The sequence below is a fragment of the Rattus norvegicus genome (genome assembly GCF_036323735.1).
Source record: "Rattus norvegicus strain BN/NHsdMcwi chromosome Y unlocalized genomic scaffold, GRCr8 chrY_unlocalized_14, whole genome shotgun sequence".
Classification (NCBI taxonomy): Eukaryota; Metazoa; Chordata; class Mammalia; order Rodentia; family Muridae; genus Rattus; species Rattus norvegicus.
The window spans coordinates 383,364-406,704 of record NW_026947372.1 but is presented as its reverse complement, the minus strand read 5'-3'; positions in this window follow the sequence as shown (position 1 = coordinate 406,704).

Sequence of the window (23,341 nt, the reverse complement as noted above, 5' to 3'; positions counted from 1 at the left end):
AGGGTAATTCAAGCATTTGGGCTAATAGCCACTTATCTATGAGTGCATACCTTATGTGTATTTCTGTGATTGGTTTACCTCACTCAGGATGATATTTTCCAGTCCATCCATTTGCTTAAGAACTTCATAAAGTCATTGCTTTTGGTTGCTGAGTAATATTCCATTGTGTAGATGTACCACATTTTCTGCATCCATTCCTCAGTTGAAGGGCATTTGGTTCTTTCAAGCTTCTGGCTATTATAAATAAGGAATTCTTCACTAAACACATCTCTACACAGACTTTTTTCGGTTGGGAGACCTTTAATGACTGCTTGTATTTCCTTAGGAGTTATGGGGTTGTTTAAATAGTTTACCTGTTCCTGATTTAATTTTGTCAACTGGTATCTGTCTAGAAATTGTCATTTCCTGCAGATTTTTAAGTATTGTTGAATATAGACTTTTGTAGTAGGATCTGAGGGATTTTGAATTTCCTCTGATTTTGTAGTTATGTCTCCCTTTTCATTTCTGAGTTTGTTAATTTGGACACACTCCCTGTGTCCTCTCGTTATCCTGCCCAAGGGTTTATCTATCTTGTTGATTTTTCAAAGAACCACCTTTTGGTTCTTTTGATTCTTTCTATGGTCCTCTTTGATTCTACTTGGTTGATTTCAGTTCTGAGTTTGATTATTTCTTGCCTTCTACTCTTCCTGGGTGTATTACCTTCCTTTTTGTTGTAGAACTTTTAAGTGTGCTGTCAAGCTCCTGATTTATGCTCTCTCCTGTTTCTTTCTGCAGGCACTCAGAGCTATGTGTTTTCCTATAAGCACAGCTTTCATTGTGTCCCATAAGTTTGGGTATGTTGTAACTTCATTTTCATTAAATTCTAAGAAGTCTTTCATTTCTTTCCTTATTTCTTCCTTGACCCGGTTATCATTGAGTAAAGCATTGTTTAACTTCCACGTATATGTGGGCATTCTTTCCTTATTGTCATTAAAGACAAGCTTTAGCCAGTGGTGGACTGATATGATGCATGGAATTATTTCTACTTTTCTGTATCTGCTGAGGCCTTTTTTATGACCAATTACGGTCAATTTTGGAGAAAGTGCAATGAGGTGGTGAGTACCTTTTGCTTTAGGATAAAATTTTCTGTAATTATCTGTTAAGTCCATTTGATTCATGACTTCTCTTAGTTTGTCTATGTCTCTGTTTAATTTCTGTTTCCATTATCTTTCCATTGATGAGAGTGGGCTGTAGAAATCACCTACTCTTATTGTGTGAGGTGCAATGTATGCTTTGAGATTTAGTAAGGTTTCTTTTATTTATGCTGATTCCCTTTTATTTGGAGCATAGATATTTATGATTTAGAGTTCATCTTGGTGAATTATTGCTTTGATGAATATGAGGTCTCCTTCCTTATCTTTTTAGATCACTATTGGCTGAAAGTCGATTTTATTTGATATTAGAAAGACTACTCCAGTTTGCTTCTTCAGACCATTTGCTTGGAAAGTTGTTTTCCAGCTTTTCACTCTGAGGTAATGTCGGTCTTTTTCTCTGAGTAGTGTTCCCTGTAGTGCAAAATGCTGGGTCCTCATTCAATATCCAGTTTGTTAATCTGTGTCTTTTTAGTGGGGAATAGAGTTCCTTGATATTTAGAGTTATTTAGGAATAGTGATGGTTGCTTTCTGTTATTTTCGTAATTTGAGGTTAGTTTGTGTTTGTGTGCTTCTCTTCTCTGATTTGTTGTGAAAAGTTTAATTTCTTTCCTTATCTATGGTTTTACTTGCCATCATGTGTTGGACTTTGCCATTTATTATCCTTTGTAGGACTGGATACGTAGAACGATATTATGTATATTTGGTTTTGTCATGGAATATCTTGGTTTCTCTATCTATTTTAATTGACAGTTTTTCAGGACACAGTAACATGGGCTGGCATTTGTTTCTTTTAGGATCTGTGTGACATCTGTCAAGGCTGTTCTAGCTTTCATAGACTCTGATGAGAAGTCTGGTGTAATTCTGATAGGTTTGCCTTTATATGTTATTTGACCTTTTCCTTTACTGCTTTTAATATTTTTGTTTGTTTTTTGCATTTGGTTCTTTTCTCTATTATGTGAGGGGAGGATTTTATTTTCTGGTCCAATCTATTTAGAGTTCTTTAGGCTTCTTATCTGTTCATGGGCATCTCTTTCTTTAGGTTAGGGAGTTTTCTACTATGATTTTGTTGAAGATATTACTGTCCCTAGATGCTGGCAGTCTTCACTCTCTTCTATACCTGTGATCCTTAGGTTTGAGCTTCTTATTGTTTCCTGGATTTCCTGTATGTTTTGGGCTAGGAGCTTTTTCTGTTTTATATTTTCTTTGACAGTTGTGTGTATGTTTTCTATGGAATCTTCTGCTCCTGAGATTCTGTCTTCTATCTCTTGTATCCTGTTTGTGATTCATGCATCTATGACTACTGGTCTCTACCCTTGGTTTTCATTCTCAGGGTTGTCTCCCTTCCTGCTTTCTTTATTGTTTCTATTTCCATTTTTACTCCTGGATGGTTTTGTTTATTTCCTTCTCCTGTTTTGTTGTTTTTCCAGTAGTTCTTTAAGGTATTTTTGTGTTTCCTCTTTAAGAGATTCTAGTTGTTTACTTCTGTTGTCCTGTATTTTATTAAAGGATTTATTTATGACCTTCTTATCATCCTAAATTGTCATGATAAAATGAGATTTTAAATCTAGATCTTCATTTTCTGGTGTGTTTGAATATCCAGTGTTTGCTTTGGTGGGAGAATTGGTCTCTGATGAGCCAAAGCATTCTTCATTTCTTTTGCTTGCTTTCCTGTGCTCTCCTCTCACCATCAGGTTGTCTCTGGAGTTAGCTTGCCTAATTCTTTCTGATAGGGGCTTGACCATCCTGTAGTCTCATTTGTCAGGACTGCTGTAGACTTGTTTCCTGTTTTCTTTTAGCCAGTTACGGGAACAGAGTATTCTGCTCTCAGTCGAGTAGTTTCTCCTGTCCACTGGCTTTCAGTCATCCCTGTGGTTAGGAACAAGCAGGACCTTCACCTATTTCTCTTAGATTCCTCTGTGGGGGTGTTGAACAGATGGCCCAAGGGGTTTTCCTGTTGAGTCAGGAATCTGGGCAGAGAATAGTCTCCTCTGGTTTCCCAGGAGTGTCTGCTCCTCTGAAATTCTAGTTCCCCCACCCTCAGGATTTGGATGAAAGAGCTGTTTGAACAGTTCAGTTCAGATCCAGGCACAGTCTGTAACATGGTGGTCCTGCAGCTTTACTCCTCCTATATTCCGGTGTCCAGGTGTCCAGAGGCACTATGAAGGATCCTCTTGGGCCAGAGATGTGGGCAATGTTGGGCAAAAATTTCAGTCTCTCCTGCCCTGTAGTCTCAGTATAGCCTACAGTCCTGGGTGATCAGCTCTCTCTCCCACAGTATCTAGGAGCAGGGAGTTCTGGGTTAGGATCAACAAACTGGAAACTGGAACTGCCTGGTCCCAATGGAAATACGGTCTTTTTGTGTCCTGAGTACATCAGGCAGGACAGTTGGAGCACAAATGTTGGTTTTCATCAGGCACAAAAGAGCCAAGTTTATCACAACACACAGTCAATGAGCCATGCAAACTCCATATTAATACAATGTGCAGAGGAGATAAATCATCTCCTACCTACTCAAGGGATTCTAGGTCATTCTTTCAAAAAAGGAGAGGCTCCAAAATTTTCCAGATATACATCAGAGATGCTAGAATTTCCCAAAACTGAGCAGGATTCTCTGAGTAGTACTCTATCTCATAAAGAGTCTGTGGAACGAGAAATATCTACTAAAGGAGTTCTACCCACAGCCACATCTAGAGAAACGTCTTGTGGATGTGACACATGTACAAAAGATGTTCTAGGACATATTCCTTCTGTAGAGAAGGTTATGGATCCAAGCGTATGTGAACGTGGAGTAGGGGAACATGATATGCAAACACCAGTGTCTGTACCATCCTCGACATCTGAGGAAAGTGATTCCTTGGATTCCATTTGTGTAAAAGAATGCATACGACCTCCGCAAATTTCACAGGAGGCTATGGGAACTTCCTTATCGCCTCAAGATCAGCCATCTTCCCCAACTACAGAAGATGGTACACTCTTACAAGTATGCACAAAGGGTTTCCAGTCCTACTTTATATCCACAATCAGTCCCAGGCTCTGATTTTACCTAATACCTCAAAGGCTCTGGATTTTATCTAAACTTCTGAAGGGGCCTTCGAACCTGTTTTGCCTATCAAGGAGGCTAGGGAACCTCACACTTCTATATGAAAGTCTGTTTCTTCTTCTCCAGCAGAAGAAATTTTTCTTGGAACTTCCTCAATTACACAACAATATCTAGAAACATCCTTATCTGTTCATGAGGCTCTCAGCCATCTCACATATATCCATGATGCTCTAGGAGAGGTCACATCTTCAGAGGTAGCTCTAATACCTAAGCCCCATTCTGACATCAGTCAGGATTTCTAAACATATACATGGTACATTAAGACCTTCCTCACCTGAGAAGGATATCTTAGGATCTACTACATCTGAACAGCATGCTTTACAACTATCCCATGTACCCAAGTAGATTTCTTTCACATGTCCTCTCTGGAGAGAAATAGTCGACATTCTCCCTCTACAAAAATGTGCCACAGGCATCCAGTTTCTAGAAACAAAGGGTTAATATTTGATCCTTCTGATGGAGTCTTGAGAAATTTCTCCTCTAAGGAAGACAGTTTCAACCTTCCCCCTTCTGCCAAAAGGGATCTTGTGACTTCTTCTGCAAAAGAGACACCAAAAGCTACAACTACTCCTTAGGTGAGTCCCACACCTTCTCTATCTGTCCAAAGGACCTTGGAATATTCAAAAAATGACGAAGGAAATGTGTAAAGTTAACAATGCTTTCAAGGGAATGCTGGACATCCCATGTCGTCCAAAGATGCTCAAAGTGATTTTTCATTGTGCAAATTAGACTTAAAAATGCAAAACTATTTTTTTTTATATTTCCAAAGGTCTGAGGGAAAGTCCACATCGAAAAAAAAATCCTTTGGACCTTATGCAATCATTAGGCCAAGTATATCAGAAAAATTCCATGTCTTCTAAAACATCTAAAAATCAATCTGGCTCTAGCACTCTTCCTGGTAAACATGTACCATAAGACATACAATCCCCAGGACAATTGAATCTAAAAAGGGGTACCTAGAAACTTTACCATCTGCCCAAATTTCTTTAGGATTTTAAGCAACTTCTCCAAGAGCTCGGTGCACCTAGAAAACAAAAGAACTAAAGTCATCTTCACAGGGAATTTTCCCAAGAACCACATATTTCTTCTTTTATGTTATACCAAGAAAGAGGGCCAGCTACCTTCTCCCCATCTCTGATGTCTTCATCCTATTTGTTCTCCCTCCCAAATGGATCTTTACTCTGAATAAGAGGCCAATTAGTAAACCATAGATATAAGGAAGGAATATCTGAGAGGCAGTGGCTGTCAAGACAACACTTGTGACATCACAGAAGAAGCTACGCCTCTCCAGGATACAAGAGATTTTTCAGAGAGGGCCTAATGGTGATGTCACTGAGAACTGCTATGGCCTACCTGCTGAACAGATCTCCTTACAATGACCAGATTCAGGGGTGCCGTGTCCAGGAGTGTCTCCTGTGATACAGTAGAAACCTTTTTATCCTACATCTCTCTAAAGCTACAGACTTCTCTCTGCTTCATTAGTGATTACATGCTCTGAATGAACAAAGTTAGTCAGGGGCTGGGCATGGGTAGAAAAGATCTAGGAACATGGAGAGAAGGAGTTCCTTCTGGAGATTAATTTTATTCCCAGGTACATTCCTCTGACATAAAGTTCAATTCCCTAAGTGTCCTCGTTTTCCAAGTTCCAGTATTTTCCCTACAGACCTTTAATTGAGTGAATATTGTACTACATTTTCTGATTGTACATTCATTGATAGGGGACATTACATATGATCCTGCATGTGTACTAAAAATTTTCATTTTTCCAATTCCATTTTATGCAATAAATTTGGATACAAAAGGGGACCAGCTATAGAGTGAATATAATAGTGTAAATATTGTGTATGTCCTTCAAATGATGAACTCCCAAATCCTTATTTTATCCATAAATAACCAGACATTAGTTAAGCAAAGGATAACATGGACTATATAATGCAGTTTGTAGTTCTATTAGATATCAGTTCTCTAATATCAACCTTCCTGTGTTCCCCGGGAAAGACTTGAGGTTTTTGGATGTTTTATCATGATTCTTTACCAGGACAAACATCAGTTTCTGGGTGATGGTCAGCTAGAAGAATGGCTTGAGGTCCAGTGAAACCTCAACTTCCATAGGTTATAAGAACAGGAAGGACTCTATTTGGCCTTGTCATTTGTGGATCCTATATTCTTGACCTAGTTACACAGAATCCAAGTAAATATTCCATCAAAATTCTTAGTAGTAGGAGCTACCAAAGCATATATATATCAAGCACCAAAACTAGATAGGATTGTTGAAGCTAAGAAGCTCATGCTGCCAGGAACTGGACATAGATCTTTCATGAGAAACACAGCCAGAGCATGTCAAATACAGAAGTGAATGCTAGTGGCAAACCAGGGAACTGAAAATGAACCTCATGTTTGTAGATTTTTAGAAAAGATTACAAGAGCTGAATGGACTTTCAACTCCCATACGAACAACAATTCAACTAAGCAGAGCTTTCTGGTACTAAACCAATATTCAAAGACTGTGTATGAACAGGCCTATGGCTCCAAATGCATACGTAGAAGAGGATGGCCTTGTTGGGCTCCAATGGAAGGAGAAACCCTTGCTCCTCCTTAGGTTTGCCTCCCAGTTCAAGGGAATGTCAAAGGGAAGTAAGAGGGGTTATGGAAGAAGGTTAGTGGGACTGTTTAGGGATCTCATGGACAGGAACCAGGGAAATAATATTTGAAATGTAAATATAAAAATATCCAATTAGAAAAAGCAATAAAAATTGCTAAAAAAATGAGAGAAAAAAAGAAAAGTTAACTGCCTGCTAATCACACCTATTGACTCAGAAATCTAAAGGTGTAATTGTCAGGGAATATTGTCTGAATAATACTAGTGGAAAGACTGAGATGATGAAGACTCAACTAGAAACACTTCTCTCTCCCAGATATCAGTGACGGACCCAAACTGCACTACAGGAATCCAAAAAAGGAGGAGTGTACTCTGAACTGAGGACACCATACTTGTCTTTCTCTTCTTCCTTAGGACCTTTCTCTTCTCAGAAAAATTATAAAACCCATGAGCTCTCAGGAAACAACTGGGCGTTTTCCAATACCTGGCTTTTGGAATAAAGAAATTAATGATTTAAACTCTCTGAATTCAAGGAACCATAGCAAGCAGGGATGTCCAGATGCTTCTGGGAGGCTCTCAGTCCCATGTGTAGAGAGCTCAGATAAAGGCTGTTTTTCAGTAAACCCACTCAACCCTAATCAGGGCTCACTCAGTTTTCCAATGGACCAAGTATTTCTTCCTTTTTTATACAAATACAGAAGACCAACTTCTTTCTCCCCATCACTGTTCTTTTTACCCTCTTTCTTCTCACTCCCTAATGGCTATTTGCTCTGTATTAGAGGACATTTAGTAAACCATAGAGTTACTGAAGGAATATCTGAGAGGCAGTTGCTGTCAGGATAAAACTTGTGACATCACAGATGAGGCTAGGGCTCTCCAGGTTACAAGAGATTTTTCAGGCATGGGCTAATGATGATGTAACTGAGAGCAACCATGGCCTAACTTCTGAGCACCTTTCCTTTCATTGACCAGATTCGAGAGTGCCTTTTCCAGGAGTGTCTCCTGTGATACAGTGGAAAAATTTATGTACTCCATTTCTCTAAATCTAGAGACTTCTCTCTGCTTCACTTGTGGTTACATGTTCTGAATGGAGAAATTTAGACAGGGGCTTGGCATGGGTAGTAAAGATTTCGGAATATGGAGTGTAGTAGATTCCTCAAGAGAATATTTTTATTCTCTATGTCACAGGTTTTTTCCTGTGACATACAGTTCAATTTTCTAGGTTTTCTCTGTTTCCCAAACTCTAGTATTTTCCCTAGAGACCTTTAATTTAATGAATATTGTATTTCTAGTTCTTATTGTAAATTCCTTGAAAAGCGACTGTAGGCAGCTGCGAGGTGCCCAGGCTCAAAGTTGGCAGTTGTTTCTGCATTCCACCCTCCCAATGGTGAGCTCTCCTTTCACTAAACTATTCCTTATTTGGCTATATGCCTGCCTGGCCTGCTGGCTTCTGCATAGTGACAGCATATCTGCATGACACACGTGGCTTTTTAGGATTGGGCAGTGCTAGCTATTTAAGTGTGGTGTGTGGGTTCCCTGGGGTCAGAAGGCTGTATCAAAGTTCCTAAGTAAAACTGCTTGAAGAAGATCTTCACTATTCGTGTCTTCCTTGCTGGTCGAGATTGGACGCAGCAAGTGGTGGCCCGTACGGGACCTCCTGATATCAGAACTTCATGCAGTCAGGGCAGCGCTGGAAAGTTCCCAAGGTAAGATGGGACCATAACGACCCTGGGATATAAGTGGCTATAAATATTCAGTGTAGTTACCAAGAAAGTTCTCGGTAGCAGCGAACCGAAATTAGGAAGACGCTTGGTGAATTTAGCCATAGCAGGGTAGAAAGATTTTGTCATGAGGACCTCAAAGTCTCATCCAATTTTTCTGGCTCTTCAGGAGCGGTTTGAGCATAAGAAACTAAAAATAAAAAGGAGCATTAGTAGAGAGATTTTTGCGTGAATGGGATGTCATTGCCCCCTGGTTCGCAGTCTCTGGTAATCTTACTGTGGAAGTTGCGAAAAATTAGGGAAAGACCTTGATTTTGCATGGGAACAGGGGATGAAAAGACCTGGGGTCCATCCAGTGTGGCCCTTAGTGCGTAGTTGTCTTGAGGATCAAAAATGTTGTCAGGCAACTATGGAGAAGGGGCAAGCTGCCCAAGAAATGCATCAAAATGAGAGGACAGAAAAGCAGGGAAGCGTAAAGGAGACAGACTCAGAAAAGACAGATACAGAGGAAGAAACAGACAAAACAGATTCAGAAGAAGAGTTACAAGAGTTGATAGATCAAATGCGGAAACAGTCTCTAAGGAATAGACAGAACAAGAAAAGGAAAAAGCCTAAAATGGTGGAGGAACTTCCTGTGTGGTTCCCCTCAGGTGCTCCTCCCTGCAATGTTGTAGAGGGAGGAAGTAGAGTTTCTCGTGCAGGGAGCCCTCCTGTGGTGAACAACAGTACTGTGCATGTGCAGGCTTTGCACCTGGCATCAGTTGGCCAGTAATATGCTAATGAGGGAGCAGCACCATGCTAATGAGGTATTCATGCTCCGCCAATCCCCGAAGTACAATTAGCAAAGTCTCAGCTGCTGTCTATATAAGGCGAGCATTCTTGCTGCTTGAGGTCTTCCTGTCCCTGTTCAAGAGAGCTGTACAGTAAAGGCTTGTTCGCAGAAGAATCCTGTTGCCACACGTCGTTCTTGCTGGTGAGAAATTGGGCGCGTGACAAATGGGTAGTAAATTCTGCCCAGAAGAGTGGAAGCCAATCCACACAGAACTGCATCTGGTCTATCCTGTTTATGTGGATGATAACCAACAAAGGTATCATGAGCCTTTAGACTTTAACGTGATCAAGTCCCTGTAAAATCAGTCAGGACATATCGCATTATGGCCTCATTTACCATACCTCAGGTTGAGGCCTTACACAGATTTTGCATGACTCCTAGTGATTGGAGTAAACTTCCTCAGGCCTGTCTTAGTCTGGGACAGTATTTGGACTGGAGAGCTTTTCTTATTGAGTTTGCCAATGAACAGGCTGCCACTAACTTGGTAGCGAGGTTGGGGGAGGCTGCCTGGGATAGAGATATGCTGCTAGGTCAGGGACACTCTGCCAATGCTCAGACAGGGTATCCAGGACAGGTTTACCAGCAGATTAATGAGGTTGCAACAAATGCATGGAAATCCTTACCTAGAAAGGGAGAAGTGAGTAGAAACCTCATCAAGATCCTTCAAGGACCTATGGAGCCATTCTCTGACTTTGTAGCCCAATTAGTGGTAGCAGCAGGTAGAGATTTTGGCGACCCCATTATGATTATGCCCTTAATTAAACACTTGGCCTATGAGCTTTGCACAAAGGAATGTCGAGCCGCTATCACTCCTTACAAGAATAAGGGACTTGAAGCTTGGATCAAGGTCTGTAGAGATATAGGGGGATCTTTGACTAATGCTGGACTTGCAGCTGCTGTTATGCAGATGATGCAGAGAAAAGGAGGAAGCTCAGGAATGTGTGTTAAGTGTGATCAACAGGGGTATCTCAAAAAGCAATGTCCAGAAAGGAGAAGTCTTTTCAGTACAAGAAGTGGCCAACGACCAAGGCAAAAAGGTTTGTGCCCCAAGTGGAAAAAGGGGAACCATTGCACTCATGAGTGCCACTCGGTAAAAGACATCAATGGGCAGCCTCTTAGCTCGGGTTTTGGTGGAGCAGGTCCAAAAAATGGACAGCCACGTCCACGACCCTAGGGCCCACAAATATATGTGCCAGTCGAGAATTAGGATGTAGAACAGAGTCACGAGAGATGGCCATCCCTTCGCCATCTGAGGGGCCAAGGAGAGCCACTAAAGGCTCTGCAGGACTGGACATCTGGTCCACTGCCAGACTCGTACTAACTCCTTGGATGGGTTTACAGTTGATAGAAACTGATTTTAAACGTCCCCTTGAACTTGGCACAGTATGGTTACTTATAGGGAAATCATCTACAGCTTTAAGAGGACTACATGTCCATCCAGGAGTTATTGACCCAGATTATACTGGGGTAGTCAAGAACATGGTAGAATCACTGAAAGGGATTACTGCCATTTCCCCTGGGGACAGAATAGCCCAACTATTACTTTGCCTAGGCTTCATGGAAGATTTACAGCCCAGTCTAGAGGGAGAGGAGAGAATGGTTTCAGCTCCGACCTTACATTTCTAGTCTTGGGTTTAAACCAACGCCCAGTAATGGTGCTAAGGGTAGAAGGAAAAAGGATCCTAGGACGGTTGGATACAGTGCCCAATAGAAGTATAATAGCTAAGAAAGATTGGCCCTCTGGATGGCCAGAACAGGCCTCATATCAAATATTACAATGTCTCCATTAAGCATGAGCTCCTGATATGGGTGCAAGACAATTAAGTTGGAGAGATCAGGAAGGGCATTCGGGAGTTATGCAACCTTATGTGTTGGATTTGCCCATTTCCCTTTGAGGGAGAGATTTGCTGAAATATATGGGTTTCAAATTGAACACTGAGTATTCTGAAACTTCACAAAAGATTATGAAACATATGGGTTATATTCCCAGTAAAGGAATAGGGAAACACCTGCAGGTAGGACTAACCCTATAACTGCCCAAAAGAGAGAAAAGGATCAGGACTTGGGTTTTTCCTTGGGGCTGCTGAGGAAGGGTTTCCATTACCTGGAAAACAGAGGAGCCAGTGTGGGTTCTTCAGTGACTGCTTTCTTCTGAGAAGCTTGCCACAGCTAAAGCTGACTATGAAGCATATAAAACCATCAGTATCATATTGGAATACCCCAATATATGTGATATAAGAAGTCAGGGAATGATGATGCATAATTTACAATTTAATAATCAACAGTTGCAAATCATGAGCCCAGTGCAACGTGGGCTTCCTCTTTTATCCTCTCTGCCAGCCTGTTGACCTGCTGTACTGATTGATATAAAAGATTGCTTTTTCTTCATACCTCTTTGTCCAAGGGATAGTGAAAGATTTGCTTTTACTGTTCCATCATGCAAACATGAAGAACCTGATCAAAAATATGAGTGGGTAGTTATTCTACAGGGTATGCCAAATAGCCCTTCTATATGTCAACTTTTTGTTGGCAACACCATCACCCCAATAAGACAGAAGTTTCATGCACCTCATATTATGGATGATATCCTTTTAACTGCAAAGAATGAAGAGATTTTAGATTTATCATGTGGAAATTTAGTTAAATTGCTAGAAGGTAGGGGATTATTGCCCCAGAAAAGGTACAAAAGGGCAATCTTGTAAATTATTTAAGAGCAAAATTAAGTCATTTATCATTATTCCCCAGGAGGATGAATGGAGGAAAGATAATCTTAATACTTAATGATTTTTAAAAATTATTAGGAGATATTAATTGGGTCAGATGTTATTTAAATTTACCAAATTATGAATTAAAACCATTTTATAATACTTTAGTTGGGGATTCGGCCTTGGATTCTCATAGACAATTGACAAATGAAGCAAGGAGAGCTTTAAAGAAGGTTGAAAAAGGATTACAAGGCGCAATTTTACATCGATGGAAGGAGGGTGCAGACATTGTGCTATGAATTCTAGCCACCTACATGCAGCCCACAGAATTGTTGTGCGAAGATGGCCCTCTGCTTTGTTTTTATCCCAAGGCTTCTCCAGCTAGATCAGTAGATTATTATCCTACAGCAGTTACAGAATTAGCCCTGTATGGGATCCAAAAGTGCATACAATTTTTTGGTGTTTCCCCAATCTTGATCATAGTGCCCTATACAGTTCAGCAGATGAAGAACTTGTGTGGCACTGTGGGTGATTGGGCTATATTATGCTGTGGATTCCATGGAGAGATAGATAATCATTATCCAAAACATTCTTTGCTATCCTTCTTTAAAGAACATCCCATATTCTTTCTAAGGTTACTTCCAGTACTTCTATACAGGGGGCGCCAAACATTTTTACAGATGGATCCAAAAATGGCTGTGGAGCTTATATGATTAACCATCAAGAGCCAATTTTGTGTCAATATCATCCCAGCTCTCCACAAATAATTGAACTCAAGATTGTGCAGGAAGTGTATAAAAATTGTTCCTTTGCCTTTAATTTGCTCTCTGATTCATCATATTTGTTAATGCAGTTAAGATTTTAGAAGTGGTTAGCCCTATTAAAATTAGCAGCACGGTATGCCAGCTGCTGAGGGAACTTCAGGAATTGATCTGAAAAGAGGTCAAGATTTTTGTCTAACAATGAAATGATCTTGTGGATAGATGGACCCAAATGGAGTTCATCTTCTTATGCTCATCATTGGATCAAGCTGGACAGTTTCATCAACAATTTCATGTGCCTACTAAGACCTTAGAACAGAAGTTTCATCTGTCTTGAGCAGGTGCTCCACAGATAGTTTTAGGATGTCAACAGTGTATCACTTTTCACAATTCCCCAGGTGTAGGGGTTAATCCTAGAGGCCTTTTGCCCCTAAAGATTTGGCAAAAGGATGTAACTCACATATCTGGATTTGGGACTCTAAAATGCATTCATGTTTCTGTGGATACTTGTTCAGGTGTCATTCATGCTACCCCTATGAGTAGAGAAAAGCCACGCAATGTTATTGGACACTTCCTATAAGCCTGGGCTGTTTGGAAAAAGCCTTAACACTTAAAAACTGATAATGACCCAGCTTAAACTGCTATATCTTTCAAATCCTTTTGTAAACAGATGGATATGCAGTTGACCCATGGCCTGCCTTATAATCTCCAATGTCATGGTATTGTTGAGCAAGCATATCGTACCTTGAAGGAATGCGTGATTAAACAAATAGGGGGAATAGGCCATGGTAGAACCACCAGGGAACAGATATCCTTAGCCCCTTTTACTCTTAATTTTTTAATATTGGATTATGATGGCCTATCTGCCACTGACAGACATCAGTGTCGGGTGGGCATGTTGAAAGGTTACGTGAAATGGAAAGACGTGATCACTGGCTTATGACATTGGCCAGATCCCGTGTTGTCATGGGCAAGAGGGTCTCTTTGTGTGTTTCCTCAGGACCGGCAAGATCCGTTGTGGGTCGCTGAAAGATTGACCAGGAGGTACAACAAGAATGAAGATCCTGCTGCTGCTGACACTTCTTGGTGTGACCCAAATGGTGGTCCAAATGGAACCCCTGTGGGGGATACTATTGGTGTTCCGGAGACTCATGCCGATACGTCATGACTTTTAAATCCACTCATCTAATTTTTCTAAAAAGTTTTCAAGTTATCTTCTAGGAAATTGGACAGGAGAATTCGATTTCTTAATGGTTCAGCTATGTGCAGCCATCGTGACGGTGAACTCCACACGTGCATATGCTAGACTGGCTACGGGATTGTCATTTTGGATTGAGGCTGCTATGAATCATCTGAGGGAGTGGGAGGGTATGGGAACCCTAGTTGGATTCTTGCTGCTGGTCTGCCTAGTGTGCCTGTGTTGTCTCTGTAGAATGAGGTTTGTTCAGAGGCGGCACGCTGTTATGGTGGTACAGGTATTTGCAGCAATTGAAGCAGGACAGTCCCCTCAAGCCTGGCTTAAGGTTATTCAGAAGACCTTGTTGTACCTCAGGCATGAGTATGTGTGAGTGACCCTCCCCAGTTATGGGCAACCTCTCTTCTAGCTAAGGAACTTGGTGGGCAAAGAGGTGTCATAAGACTGGTTTAATGAAGGGATGATCCTAAGACAGTGGGGGTCACCACACTCAGTGGTGCCTTTGCCTGCTTGGTTAATTAAACAAAAAGGTGGAACTATAGGCGGCTGTGACGTGACAGGCGTCAAAGATCGTGCTGGTTCCACTTTCCACCCTCCGAACAGTGTGCGCTCCTTGTAGTAAGCAAGTCCTTATTTGGCTATACCTGCCTGGCTTGCTAGCTTCCGCATAGTGATAGCCTGTCTGCATGACCCAGATAGCTTGCTGGGATTAGCCAGCACTAGCTATTTAAGTGTTCTCCGGGGGTTCCCCGGGGTCAGAAGATTGTTTCAAGGTTCCTGAGTAAAACTGCTTGAAGAAGATCTTCATTGGTCATATCTTTTTTGCTGGTCGAGGTTGGGCATGACAAGGGACTTGGTAAATATTCCTCAATGTGTACTCAAAAATTTTGTTTTCCAATTCCATTCTCTGCAATGATTTTGGTCACAAAGTGGGCCCAGGTATAGAGTGAGTATAAAAAGTGTAAAACTGTGTACCTACTTCAAGTGATAAATTCCCAAATTCTTATTTTATTGAAAAATTACCAGACATCAGGAAAGCAAAGGACAACATGGACTATTGATTTCGGTTTCTTGTACAATTTGATATCAGAACTACACTATTGAGCTTCCAATATTCCAATGGCCAGACTTGAGGTTTTAGGATGTTTTAACGTGATTCTATCTTAAGGCCAAACATAAGATACTGGATGATGGGAAAGGAGAAGAATGGCTTGAGGACCAGTTAAACATCTACTTCATTAGGTTTATAAAAATAGGAAGGAGTATTTTTGAAATGGTCATTTGTGAGTTCTACATTCTTGACATAGTTGGGTAAAATCCATGTTATCATTCCACTTCACCACATAAGTGTAGGAGCCACCAAAAGTATATATGTATACATCAGCCAACAAAACTATATAAGATTGATGAAGGTAAGAAATGCATTTTGCCAGGAACCGGATATCAATATTACCTGAGATACTCAGATACAGCATGTCAAATACAGAAGTGAATGCTAGTAGTTAACCATTGAACTGAAAACGGACCTATTGTTCGTAAATTTTGAAAAAGGATAGAGGAGCTGAGGGTGTTTTCAAACCCATACAAACAACAATGCCAATGAACCAGAACTTTCTCATACTATACCAACATACAAAATAGTACAAGGACAGACCTATGGCTCCAAATGCATATGTGGCAGAGGATGGCCTTTTTTAGGCAACATTGGAAAGAGAGGCCTTGTCCTCCACAGTTTGTCTCTCAGTTCAAGGGAATGTCATGCAGCAGAAAGGCTGGTTAGAGAAGAAGGAAATGAAACTGGTAGGGATCTTATGGGCAGGAAACTGGGAAAGGAAATCATATTTTCAATGTATATATAGAAACATGTAGTTTGAAAAGAAAACAAATTGCTAAAAAATAAAAAAAAATATGATATAAAAGAGAAGAAAGCTGCCAAGTAATCTAACATATTGACTCAGAAATCTGAAGTGGTAGTCAGGTTAATATTAGTATAAAGACTGAGATGATGAAGTCTCGACTAGAAGCAGTTCTCTCTCCTAGATATCAGTGTCAGACACAAACTGCACTATAGGGATTCAAAGCCTTGAGGAGTTTAACTTGAGTTAGGGACACAATACTTGTTTTTCCCTTCTTCCTTAGGACCTTTTCTTCTTGACAAAAAGAGTAAAGGTCATGAGCTCTCAGGAAATCAACTGTGCCGTTCATAACACTTGGTATTGGAATAAAGAAATAAATGATATAAACCCTCTGACATCCAGGAACCAGAAGAACAGGGAAGTCCACATGCTCCAGCTCTTGATTCCCATATGTGGAAGGCTCAGATCAAGTCTATTTCTTCATCAATACCACTCAACCCCTACCAAGGGCTCTCTGAGCTTTTCCAAATACCACTTATTTTTTTCTTTTTTTTAATACTAAGACAGAAGGCCAGCTTACTTCTGCCCATTTCTGATCTCTTCATCCTGTTTGTTCTCACTCCCACATGGCTGTTTACTCTGAATTAGTGGCCAATTAGTAAACCAGAGAGGTACTGAAGAAATATCGGAGTGGCAGTTCCTGTCAGGACAATACTTGTTACATCACAGAAGAAGCTGGGGATCTCCAGGATACAAAAGATTTTTCAGGGAGGCCTAATGATGATGTCACTGAGAACTGCCATGTCCTTAGCTGCTGAGCAGCGTTCCTTTCATTGACCAGATTCGAGGGTGTCCTTTCCAGGAGAGTCTCCTAATGCACAGTTGAAACCTTTACATACTCCATCTCTCTAAACCTAGAGACTTCTCTCTGCTTCACTAGTAGTTAAAAGCTCTGAATGGAGAAAGTTAGTCAGGGTCTTGGCATGGGTAGAAAACATTTAGGAACATGGAATATAGGAGATCTTCTAGATAATACTTATATCCCCAGGTTCATACCTGTGACTCAGTTCAACATTCTAAGTATTCTGTTTCCCAAAGGCCAGTATTTTCCCTACAGACGTTTAATTGAATTAATATTGTATTTCAATTTCTTATTGAAAATTCGTTGATAGGGGACTTTGAAAATATTCCTCAATGTGTACTCAAAAATTCTGTTTTCCAATTCCATTTTCTGCAAAGATTTTGGCAACAAAGGGGGCCCAACTATAGAGTAAGCATAACAGTGTAAATAGTGTATACCTAATTCAAATTACAAATTCCCAAATCCTTATTTTAACAAAAAATTACCAGATAACAGAAAAGCAAAGCACAACATGGACTATTGAATTCGGTTCTCTAGTCCCATTTGATATCAGTTCTGCAATATCTACCTTCCTGAGTTTCATTCCCATACTTGAGGGTTTTGAGTATTTTACCATGATTAGTTATTAAGGCCAAACATAAGATATAGGAGGCTGGGCATCTAGAGGAATGACTTGAGGACCAGTGACGCCTCAATTTCAGAAGTTTCAAAAAACAGGATGGAGTCTATTTGGTGTTGCCATTTGTGGATTCTACAGTCTTGACCTAGATATGCAGAACCCATGTCAAAATTCCAGCTAAACTCAGAGCTGTAGGAGCCACCAAAAGTACATACATATACATCAGCCACCAAAACTAGACAAGATTGATGAAGGTAAGTGCATTCTTCCAGGAATCAGATATAGATATTTCCTGAGAGACACAACTAGATTATGCCAAATACAGAAGTGAATGCTAGTGGCAAACCAGTGAACTGAAAATGGACTTCTTGTTTGTAGATTTTCAGGAAAGATTACAAGAGCTGAAGGGGCTTTAACACCATAAGAACGACAATGCTAATGAACCAGAGCTTTCTGATACTAGACCTATGTTCAAGAATGTACATGGACAGAGTTATGGCTCCAACTGCATATGTGGAAGAGGATGGACTTGGTGAGTACTAATGGAAGGAGAAGTCCTTGGTCCTCCCTAGGTTTAACTCCAAGTTCCAGGGAATGTTAAGGGGTAGTAAGAAGGGTTATAGAAGACGGGCAGGGGGACCAGATAGGGATGTTATGGGCCAGAAAATGGGAAAGGACATAACAATTTAAATGTAAATAAAGGAACATCCAGTTAAAAAAACCAATAAAATTTGCTAAAAATTGAGAGATATAAAAGAAAAAAAAACCTGCCAACTAATCATAAGTATTGACTTGGAAATCTAAAATGATAGACAGAGTAATACTAGTGGAAAGACTGAGATGATGAAGTCTGAAATAGAGCACTTCTCTCTCCAAGATAGAAGTCTCAGACAGAGAGAAACTGGACAATAGGTATCCAAAGCACTGTAGAGTTTACTCTGAGCTGAGGACACAATACTTGTCCATCCCATCTTCCTTAGTAACTTTCTCTTTTTGACAAAATGTATAAAGTCCATGATCTGTCAGGAATACAACTGTGTCCTTTACAACACATGACTTTTGGAATATAGAAATGAATGATATAAAGTCTCTGACTACCAGGAAGCAAAAGATCAGGGAAGTGCAGATGCATCTGAGAGTCTCCCAGTTCCTGTTTCCCTTATGTGGAAGGCACAGAAAAAGGCTATCTCTTCAGTGATCCCACTCAACCCCTAACAAGGACACACTAAGCTTTCCCAAGCACCTCATATTTCTTCCTTGTTTTTTATACCAAGACATAAGTCCAGCTTCCTTCTCCCCATATCATATCTCTTCATCCTCTTTGTTTTAACTCCCAAATTGTCTCTGAATTAGAGGCCAATTAGTAAACCCTAAAGTTATTGAAGGAAAATCTGAGAGGCAGTTGCAGTCATGACAACAGAAGGAGGTAGGGCTCACCAGGTTATAAGAGAGTTTTCATGGAGGTCCTAATGATGCTGTCACTGAGAACTACCGTGGTCTACTTGCTGAACACTTTTCCTTACATTGACCAGATTCGAGAGTGCCCTTACCAGGTATGTCTCATGTGGCACAGGACACCTGTATGTACTACATCACTCTAAAGTAGAGACTTCTCTATGCTTCACCAGTGGTTACATGCTCATAATGCAGAAAGTTATTAAGGGGCATAGCATGGGTAAAAACGGTTTAGGAACATGGAGTGTAGGAGATTCTTGCAGATATTAGTTTTATTGACAGGTAATTCCTGTGACATACAGTTCAATTTTCTGGGTTTTCTCTCTTTCCCAAAGGCCATATTTTCTCTAAAACCTTTAATTGAATGAATATTGTATTTCAATTTCTTACTGTAATTCCTTGATAGGGGATTTTGTAAATGTTCCTCAATGTGGAATCAAAAATTCCATTTGCCAATTACATTTTCTGAAATGATTTTGGTCAGAGAGGGGGCCCAGCCATAGAGTGAGTATAAGAGTGTGAATACTGTGTACCTACTTCAAATGATGAATTCCCAAATCCTTATTTTATCAAAAAATTACCAGTCATCAGGAAAGCAAAGGACAATATGAAGTTTGAATTCAGTCCTCTAGTCCCATTTGATATCAGTACAACCCTTTGTACCTTCCAGTGTTCCCATGGCCAGACTTGATTATTCAGGACTTTTTACCATAATTCTTTCTTAAGGACAAATGTAATCTACCAGATCATGGGCGGGGAGAAGAATGTCTTGAGGACCAATGAAACATCTTCTTCAATAGGTTCATAAAAACAGGAAGGAGTCTATTTGCATTGTCATTTGTGAATCCTACATTCTTGACATAGTTGGGCAGAATCCATGTTAACTTTCCATTGAACCATTTAGGTGTAGGAGCCACCAAATGTATATATGTATACATCAGCCAACAAAACTCGATAAAATTGATGAAGGTAAGAAATACATCCTGCCAGTAATTGGATATAGATATTTAGTGAGAGACACAGATACAGCATGTCGAATACAGAAGTGAATGCTGGTAGCAAACAATTGAACTGAAAACGTACCTCTTTTTGGTAAATTTAGAAAAAAGGATTAGAAGATCTGAGGGTGCTTTCAACCCCATAAGAACAACTAAGCCAGTGAACCAGAGCTTTTGCTTACAAGACCAATATACAAAGAAAGTACATGGACTGACCTATGGTTCCAAATGCATACGTTGCTGAGGACGGCCTTTTTGGGCAACAATGGACATGAAGCCCTTGGTCCTCCCTAGTTTGTCTCCCAGTTCAAGGGAATGTCAACAAACAGAAAGACTGGTTAGAGAAGTAGGAAAAGAGAACAAGTGGGATCTGAAGGGCAAGAAACTTGGAAAGAAAATTATATTTTAAATGTAAATATAGAAACATCCAGTTATTAAAAGCAATAAAATTTGCTAAAATGAGAAACATATAAAAGAGAAGAAAGTTGCCAAGTAATCGCACATATTGACTCAGAAATCTGAAGTGGTATTCAGAGTAATATTATTGGAGAGACTGAGATGATGAAGTCTCAACTACAAGTACTTCTCTCTCCGAGATATCAGTGTCAGACACAAACTGCAGTATAGATATGCAAAACATGGAGGAGTTTACTCAGAGCTCAGTACTCAATACTTGTTTTTCACTACTTCCTTAGGACCTTTTCTTCTGACAAAAAGAGTAAAGGTCATAACCTCTCAGGAAAACAAATATGCCCTTCACAACACTTGCCTTTTGGAATAGAGAAATGAATGATATAATCCTACTGATTTCCAGAAACCATAAGAACAGGGAAGCACAGATGTATCTGACAGGCTCCCAGATTCTGATTCCCATATCTGAAAGGCTCAGATAAGGCTATCTCTTCAGTGATATCACTCAACACCTACCAAAGACTCACTGAGCTTTCCTAAAAACCACATATTTCTTCCTTGTTTTTTATACCAAGACAGAAGACCAGCTTCCTTCTCTCCATTTCCAATCTCTTCATCCTCTTTGTTTTCACTCCCCTATTTGCTCTAAATTAGAGGCCAATTAGTAAACCCTAGAAATACTGAAGTATTTCTGAGAGGCAGTTGCAGTCAGGACAACAGTTGTGACATCACAGAAGAAGTTATGGCTCTCCAGGTTACAAGAGAATTTTCAGGGAGGGCCTAATGGTGATGTTAGTGAGAAATGCCATGGCCTACCTGCTAAACAATTTTCCTTACACTGACCAAATTCGAGGGTTCCCTTTCCAGGTCCATCTCCTGTAACACAGTGGGAACCTTTATGTACTCCATCTCTCTGAAGCTCGAGACTTCTCTCTGCTTGACTAGTGGTTACATGCTCTGAATGGAGAAAGTTAGTCAGGGTATTGGCATGGGTGGAAAATATTTATGAGCATGGAGTGTAGGGGATACTTCTAGATAATATTTTTATTGACAGGTCATTCCTGTGACATACAGTTCAATTTTATTTGTTTTCTATGTTTCCCAAAAATGAGTATTTTGCCAACAGACTTATAACTGAATGAATATTGTATTTCAATTTCTTATTGTAAACTCCTTGTTAAGGGGTGTGTAAATATTGCTCAATGTGTATTCAATAATTCTGTTTTCCAATTCCATTTTCTGCAATGATTTTGGTCACAAAGGAGGCCCAGATATAGAGTGAGTATAACACTGTAAATACTGTATACCTACTTCAAATGATAAACTCCCAAATCCTTATTTTAACAAAAAATTACCAGACATCAGGAAAGCAAAGGAAAACATGAACTATGGAATTTGGTTCTCTAGTCTCTTTTGATATCAATACACTCTGAGCACCTTCCAGTGTTTGCATGCCCAGACTTTAGCATAGGATGATTTACCTTGATTCTTCTTAAGGCCAAACATAAAATACCCAATGATGGGTAGGGAGAAAAATGTCTTGAGGACCATTTATACATCTACTTCAATAGGTTCATAAAAACAGGAGAGAGTCTATTTGAAATTGTCATTGGTGAATTCTACACTATTGACATATTTGGCCAGAATCCATGATAACTTTCCACTTAAACACTTAGGTGTAGGAGCCACCAAAAGTATATATGTATACATCAACCAACAAAACTAGATAAGATTGATGATGGTAAGAAGTGCTTTCTGCCAGGTACGAGATATAGATATTTACTGAGAGAGACAGATACAGCATGTCAAATACAGAAGTGAATGCTGGTAGCAAACCAGTTCACTGAAAACGGACCTCTTGTTGGTACACTTTGAAAAAGAATTAGAAGAGCTGAGGTTGCTTTCAACACCATAAGAACAACTATGCCATTGAACCAGAGCTTTTTTGTACTAGATCAATATAAAAAGAAAGTACATGGACTGACCTATGGGTCCAAATGAATAAGTGGCTGAGGATGGCCTTCTTGGGCAACATTGGAAAGAGAGGTACTTGTCCTCCCTAGTTTGTCTTCCAGTTCAAGGTAATGTCATGAGGCAGAAAGGCTGGTTAAAGAAGGAAATGGAATGGGTAGGGAACTTATGGTCAGGAAACTGGAAAAGGAAAGAGTATTTTAAATGTATATATACATACATACATATATATAGAGAGAGTTAAAAGTAATTAATTTTGCTAAAATATATAAAAGGAATGATATAAAAGAAAATAAATGTGCAAAGTCATCACAATTATTGACTCGGAAATTTAAAGTCGTAGTCATAGTAATACTAGTGGAAAGACTGAGATGATGAAGTCTCAACTAGAAGAACATACTCTCCCAAATATCAGTGTCAGACACAAACTGGACTATAGGTGTCCAAAGGACAGAGGAGATTACCTTGAGTTAGGGACAGAATACTTGCTTTTCCCTTCTTCCTTAGGATCTTTTCTTCTTGACAAAAAGAGTAAAAGTCATGAGCTCTCAGGAAACAACTCTGCCTTTCACAACACTTGGTTTTTGTAATAAAGAAATGAACGATATAATCCCTCAGGAACCATAAGAACAGGGAAGTCCTTTTGCTTCTGAGAGTCTCCAAGCTTATGATTCCCTTATGTATAAGGCTCAGATTAAGGCTATCTCTTCAGCGATAACACTCAAGCCCTACAAAGGACTCATTGAACTTTCCAAAGGACCACATATCTCTTCCTTATTTTTTATACCAAGACAGAAGGCCAGATTCCTTCTTTCCATTTCCAATCTCTTCATCCTCTTTGTTATCACACCCCAATTTGCTCTGAATTAGAGGATCTTAGTAAAACCTATTGGTACTGAAGGAATATCTGAGAGGCAGTTGCAGTCACGACAATAGTTATGACATCACAGAAGAAGCTAGAACTCTCCAAGTTACAAGAGAGTTTTCAGGGAGGCCTAATGATGATGGCACTGAGAACTGCTGTGGACTACCTGCTGAACACCTTTCCTTACATTGACCAGATTCGAATTTGGACTTTCCAGGTATGTCTCCTGTTACACAGTAGAAAACTATACATAACCCA